Raw genomic sequence first — 7,114 nt, forward strand, 5'->3', positions numbered from 1 at the left:
TGTGTGTGTGTGTGTGTGTGTGTGTGTGTGTGTGTGTGTGTGAGAGAGAGAGAGAGAGAGAGAGAGACAGACAGACAGACAGACAGACAGACAGAGTGAGAGAGAGAGATCACCTGCTTGAGTAATTATGAGCATTCAGCTGGTAAGTTGCCAGGTAACAGCACTGTGTGGTGGGGAGCCTCCAGACAGTGGCTGGGGCAGTGTGTTACTAAGTCCAACACAGAAGCCAGTCAGGTAGATAAGAAACGTCATCATACACCAGTATGTATCATAACAGTGCTTTAAATGAGAGGTTTCAAAATTGTGACAGATAACTACATGCATATGCTCTCAAGGTCCTTCTCCCCAGGGACAAGCAAACTTCCTCCAGAAGTGTGCACCCCCTAAACCTGCCTCCAAATAAAATCTTTTAGAGAAAGTCTCAAGGAGACAGCACGATCGATAACTGCATAGCATCAGGTAGCCGGTGGCCTGCTTTCACTGAAGTAGCTGTGAGGGTACGTTCTGTCAGGCCTGGCCCGTATCAGGCCACTTTCACATATATTTTTACAGGAAAACTCATAGTTCTGGCTTCTCTTCCAATTTGAGGCCTGCATGCCATCCTGGCAACACTACCAAACAATGACAGTTCCCCTTAAAACCACCTTGCCTTCAAAACTGACGCCGAGTTTCCTTTAGTTTCACTAACACGCATGCTCCACGGCTTGACAGGGAAGGGGCTGCCACTCTGCAAAGGCCCAACCTCTGAACTGAACACCGAGTCTGTTTGTCCTGCGTTCCTCCGGGTGCCACTTCCTGCCCACTGGGCCCTGAGGTGGAACTTCCTGTCCTGCCGGCTGCTTGAGCTGATAGTGTTTTTATTCTGGGAAAGGTTTAGGAGGTGCGGCTTCTGGGGAAGTGTGTCACTGGGGGTGGGCTTCGAGAGTCATAACCTAGCCCTGCTTCTGTGTTCTGTCCTGTATTTGTGGCTGGAGATGTGCTCCGTCAGCTTCCTGCTCCTGTCACGCTGGACTCTCATCCCCCTGAAACCCATTAAGCCACAATAAACAACTCTTTCCTTCATGAAGAAAAAGTTGACGTTGCGTCTGTGTGAACATGTGGCATGTGTGTGCAGGAACCTGTGGAGCCAGAGGCCCAGGCAGTTCTGAGCTCGTTCCTGCCTCTTTGTAGAATGTTACTGTCTGGGTAACTGAAGCCCACAGAGGGATCCTCCCAATGTCTTGGCCTCTGAGCTCCTTGGCTGTCTCTCCTTTTGATAGTGTGTCCTTTGCTCGACCTGAGTTCCACTTTAGTTACAAGCTTGGCACTGTCAGTAAAATCTAAGAGCTCAAATTCTAACTTCCAGTTCTAACCCCTCTTCGCTCCCTCACTCTGGTACCTCATCTCCAGTGACCTCAAGTACTCTTCTCTACTCATGAGCAATCCTGTCACTAACATGCCCCCCCCCCCCGTATCCTTAGCGCCCTTCCCCGGCTGTCACACTAGCACATGCTAACAACTTAGTCACACGGAACTGTGCTTACTCTATGTACAACAGAACACAACATCAACTTGTTTCTCTACCCGCCATCCCTACGCACAGCTGGACCTTTTTGTGGGGGGACTGAGTGATGCTGAGGATGAACCCAGGTTGGGCGCATGCCGGGTAAGTGCTCTGGTGCTAAGCCATACCCTCAGGTCTCCAACAGCGCCTTTCCTGCTGGAGCTGGCTACATCTGGGTGGATTTACCACTACAATCTTGTTAGTTTTATGGAAATGGCTGCAGTCTCCTGTCGAGCACCACGGTGTAGACTGTTTATTCGGAAGGATTATTCGTCCGAATTCACTGCTCCTGTCCACATAAGCACTGCCTCTCCTCACCTGGCCTTCTGGAAACCAGACACTAGTGCATTGCAGCTGTTTACAGAGCAAAAGCAGGGACCAGAAGGTGCTATTTAAAAAACCACAGACTCTAGGACACTTAACTGTTTAGTGGGATTTTGTATTTTAAGTTTCAAGATGTGTTCTAATCGCTGGTGGGTTACAAGTTAGTTAGCGTCTCTCCTGGAGGTGTCCGCCTAACACGCAAGGGCCCTGAGTTGGACCCCTAGAACCACATTAAGATTCGGCCGTAGGAGGCAGAGGTGGGAGGACGAAAAATTCAAAATCATCCTAAGCGCTGGGCGGTGGTGGCGCACGCCTTTAATCCCAGCACTTGGGAGGCAGAGGCAGGCGGATCTCTGTGAGTTCGAGACCAGCCTGGTCTACAAGAGCTAGTTCCAGGACAGGCTCCAAAGCCACAGAGGAACCCTGTCTCGAAAAACCAAAAAATCATCCTAAGCTACGTGGCAAATTGGAGCCCACTCTGGGCACCACAAACTCCTGGATCAAAGTAAATAAATAAATGAAGCCCACACTAACCTTGCCAATAGGGAATAGCTACTGAACTACGTTCTAGGCAGTATAGCAATGATCAATAATCTCTAAAGCAACCTCAAGCATTCCAAGCACTACCAGTCACCCTGTATTTTATTTTGTTTAGCCCCCTTATCATCTATCCCTCAAGATACTCCTCTTATTTAATTATACTGTCCAGACTAGCCTCAAACTCCTGATCCTCCTGTCTCTACCTTCCAAGTACTGGGGTTACATGCATGTACCACCATACCTAGCCTGACTTCTCATTTGAAATTATGAAATCCAACTAGACACTAGGTTGTGTGTATGGTTTTTACCTATATGTATGTTTGTGCACCAAGTGTATGCAGTACCTCTGAAGGCCTCAAGGGGGTGCTGGATGCCCTGAAAGAGCAGCCAGTGCACTTAGGTAAGGCACGTTTCTGAACGCACGTTTTTGTTTGTTTTAATGACAGACTTGAAAACAGAACTGTTAGCCCTACTTTTTTGAGACATTTCAATGAGTCAGACTTGGAATGAGAGAAGAGTGTCTACAAGATCATATAAGCAGGATAATTTGGGTACAAAAAATTAAGCTCAAAAACGAAAGAATAAACCTAATATAGAATCGGTAGATATTGGTTTGCTCATAATTACAAATTTATTTATTTTTCATTTTTGAAATGGGGTCTCAATATGTAGCCCCAATCTGGGACTATATAAACAAGGCTGGCCTTGAACTCGCAGAGATCCACCTGCCTCTGCCTCTTGAGGCAGGCTGAGTTTCATTTTTAAGTAGTCTGAGCTGACTGTTTCTCTCAAGGTTATGGACGTAACTGTCTAGCCTCAGAGAATGACACATCAGTCTTTGAAAGCATCATCCCTCCTTTGCAGGTGACAGAGTAGGTCTAGTCATGCCCTGCAGTAGCACAACCACAGAACATGTCACAGAATCTCCTGACACCGGATCCCTTAGAACAGGGCTCTCAACCTTCCTAATGCTGTGTGTGACCCTTTCATACAGCTCCTTCCGGTGTGGTGATTTATTCTTGTTTCTTGCTACTTCATAACCAATTTTGCTACTTATGAATCACAATGTAATTATCTGTGGTTTCTTTTTTTTTTGGGGGGGGGGGGCAGAGGGGGGATTGAGACCTGGTTTCTCTGTGGCTTTGGAGCCTGTCCTGGAACTAGCTCTTGTAGACCAGGCTGGCCTCAAACTCAGAGATCCGCCTGACTCTGCCTCCCGAGTGCTGGGATTAAAGGCGTGTGCCACCACTGCCTGGCAGTATCTGTGTTTTCTGATGGTCTTAGGTGATCCTGTGAAGGGGTCACTTACCCCCCATGTTGAGAGAACCACTTCATCTGAAAGACACTCAATGAGATCCCTACAATCAATTGGCGCCCCACTGATTCCTACAATCAACCAATGAGAAAGTCTGCCCCCCCCCCCGCCCCACTGAAGAGTGAGCACATTTCTAGGATAAATTATGATGCATTTAGACTGAGAGCAGAAAAATTTGTAGACAGGAGTTTGCACTTAGTGCTGGCTGCTGATAGGTACTAAGGCTGTACCGCGTTTTGGAAAATAGGCTTAAAAACCACAATTCAATATCCACATAACCATAAGGGGTCCTCTCTCTGGACTCAGCGCCTGCTCTCCAGCGTGGGTGCTGAAAGGATCATCATTACACCGCAGACCAGTCGCTCATCACACACCTGATACGGGAAGAACGCAAGACAGTGGCAGTCACTGAAACAGGCCTCTGCCACGGTGGACTGTGACAAGGCTAGCCATTTGGGCAAGAAACTGCTCTTGTCTGGACTAGCTGATGAACCAGACATGCAGAACCCACAGAGAAATGACTGCTGAACTTGCCTGAAAAAGGTGAGACAGTCCTTCGGGGTTCCTGCTCCACCAAAGAAACTGCCAAAAAGTCTGCTGGATACCACGGGCCTCCTGTAGGCTGAGGATGGATGCCCCAATGTTACATAAGAACTTTGGGTGCCTGTCAGGTCTAGAGTTTTGGAAATTGCTTACAATGTACTTCCTTTTACTTAGGTAATGTTATATCCTTCTGGAGTCTTTGAAGAGTTGAAGACAGATAATTATAGTTTTCCTTAGTTATGATAAAAGATAAATCAGATACCAAATTTAGACTCACAAAGATAAAACACAGAGCTGGGCAGTGGTGGTACACACCTTTAATCCCAGCACTCCGGAGGCAGAGGCAGGTGGATCTTTGTGAGTTCGAGGCCAGCCTGGTCTACAGAGCTAGTTCCAGGACAGGATCCAACGCTACAGAGAAACCCCATCTCGAAAAAAACAAAAAAACAAAAAGATAAGACATAGTTTATTTTCCTTAATTTGCCAAATGTAAATGGACTAAATATTCTAAGTATAATTCTTCCTTGGTAACTGTTTTGAATGTGCAATTTGACTGTGTTAAAGTGAGAATCCTCCTTGTCAATTAGACAGAAGAGGAGAGACGGTGTGGGATGTCCTTGTGTATGTGTTGGTTTAATTTTTTTTTTTTTTTTTGAGACAGGGTTTCTCTGTAGTTTTTGGTGCCTATCCTGGAACTAGCTCTTGTAGACCAGGCTGGCCTCGAACTCACAGAGATCCGCCTGCCTCTGTCTCCCGAGTGCTGGGATTAAAGGCGTGCGCCACCACTGCCCGGCTTGTGTTGCTTTTATTGGTTGATGAATAAAGTTGTTTTGGCCAATGGCTAAGCAGAGTAAAGCCAGGTGGGAAATCCAAACACAGATATAGAGAGTAGCAGAGCCAAGGAGACACCATGTAGCTGCTGAAAGAGAGACACACCAGAACCTTACTGGTAGGCCACAGCCTCATGGTGATACAGATTAACAGAAATGGGTTAATTTAAGATGAAAAGAGTTAGTTAACAAGAAGTCTGAGCTAAAAGGACAAAAAGTGTCGTAATTAATATAGTTTTGTGTGGTTATTCAGGTCTGGGGGACCGGGAACAAATGAGCAGTCTCTGCTTAGGTTCTGTTGTCAACTGGCCTCTCACCTGGTTTAAAAATTCTGTCTTAAAAAGATAGAAAAAGAAAATTTTTTTTGTGGGGGGGGGGGGCTTACTTTTCAGGATGAGAAACTCAGTAAAAAGATTGCTGAAAAAAATGCTGGACTGAGGGGTATCCTTAGTGGGACCCAGCGCTAATCAGCAGACAACCCCAAATTGCTCAGATACCCTCTTTCAAAGGCCACAGAAAATTCAGGTGTGAGCCAGCCACAGTGATACACACCTTTTATCCCAAGACTTGGGAGACAGAGGCAGAGGCAGGTGGATCGCCGAGTTCTAGACCAGACAGAGATACATAATATCTCTAAAACAAACTGGCAGAAGCTAGAACTATGCAGTTCAGCCTCGCGAACACTATCCAGGTCCCTATGGAAACCGTAACGCAAGGGCTGATACATGAGGACCGCCCCTGATCCGGGCAGCATTGGCAAGTCTTCAAACGTGTTAAGACTCATGGAAGACGCACTAGAAGTTACGTATTTTATAAATTCATGCTCCTAACAGGAACGGAAGCTGGGCTGGGAGATGGCCAGGTCTACAAAGTGCCTTCTGCACAAACACACACCCAGGTTTGGACCCTAGCACTCACGTAGTAGTGGGACACGGTATCTATAACTCTAGAGTTGAGAGGGGGAGTGGGAGCCGAGGAGCAGGAACTAGAAGACAGAAGGATCCCTGGAGTTTGCTGGTCTACTCTAGGTTCAGTGAGTGATCCTGTCTCAAGAGACAAGGTCGACAGAGCTGGAGAGATGGCTCAGAGTTAAAAGTGCATCCTATTCTTGAAGTTCAGTTCCAAGCAACATCACATAGCCCACAGCTGCCTGTAACTCCAGGTCTAGGGGATCCGTCACCCTCTTTCCTCCCTAGACACCTATAATCACATGTACAGATGATATCCATACACATAATTAAAAGTAAAAATTAGCACACCTTTAATTCTAGCACAAGAGGGCAGAGGCAGGCAAGGCAGATCCCTGTGAGTCTCAGGCCAGCCTGGGCTAATCACTCAGACTGTCTCAAAAAATAAAAAAATAGTAATGCTGAGAACAGGGGAGGAAGAGCATAATGGCAGCCTCAGGTTTCCATGGACACAGGCGAGTGCAGAGGCCTCGAAGGAGCTGGAGATAGAGGTGTGAGCTGTCTGACGTGTGGGCTGGGAACAAGCTTGGATCCTCTGCCAGAGCAGTACAAGCTCCTAACTGCGGAGACCTCTCTAGCCCCCGAGTATCTCTGTGATACCTAGCTGGCCATGACCTCCCGAGTGCCAGGGCCCTCAGGCATATTAACCAGGCCTAGTTCACAAAACGCTAGGAACTACACCCCAGGGCTTCCTGCAGTTAGACCCGCACTCTGCCAACCAATCTCTGCCCAGCATCACTTTACCATTTATTCACGTGTACGGCTGCATGTCTTCCCATGTGCATTCGAGTGCTCACAGAAGCAAAGAGGTGGTCAGATCCCCTGCAGCTGATATTACAACAGCTGTGAGCTGCCCAATATAGACTGGAGGACTCAACTCAGGACCTCTCAAGAGCAGCAAAACTCTGGGCCGGAGAGAGGGGTCAGCAGGTAAGAACGCTTGCTATTCTGGCAGAGGACCTAGGGTCAGTTCCAGCATCTACATGGCAGTTCACAAGTGTCTCTAACTCCAGGTCCACTGTACCAAGCCCCTCCGTGGGTGCCAGGCATG

This window comes from Microtus ochrogaster, chromosome 22 (genome assembly GCF_000317375.1).
Source record: "Microtus ochrogaster isolate Prairie Vole_2 chromosome 22, MicOch1.0, whole genome shotgun sequence".
NCBI lineage: Eukaryota > Metazoa > Chordata > Mammalia > Rodentia > Cricetidae > Microtus > Microtus ochrogaster.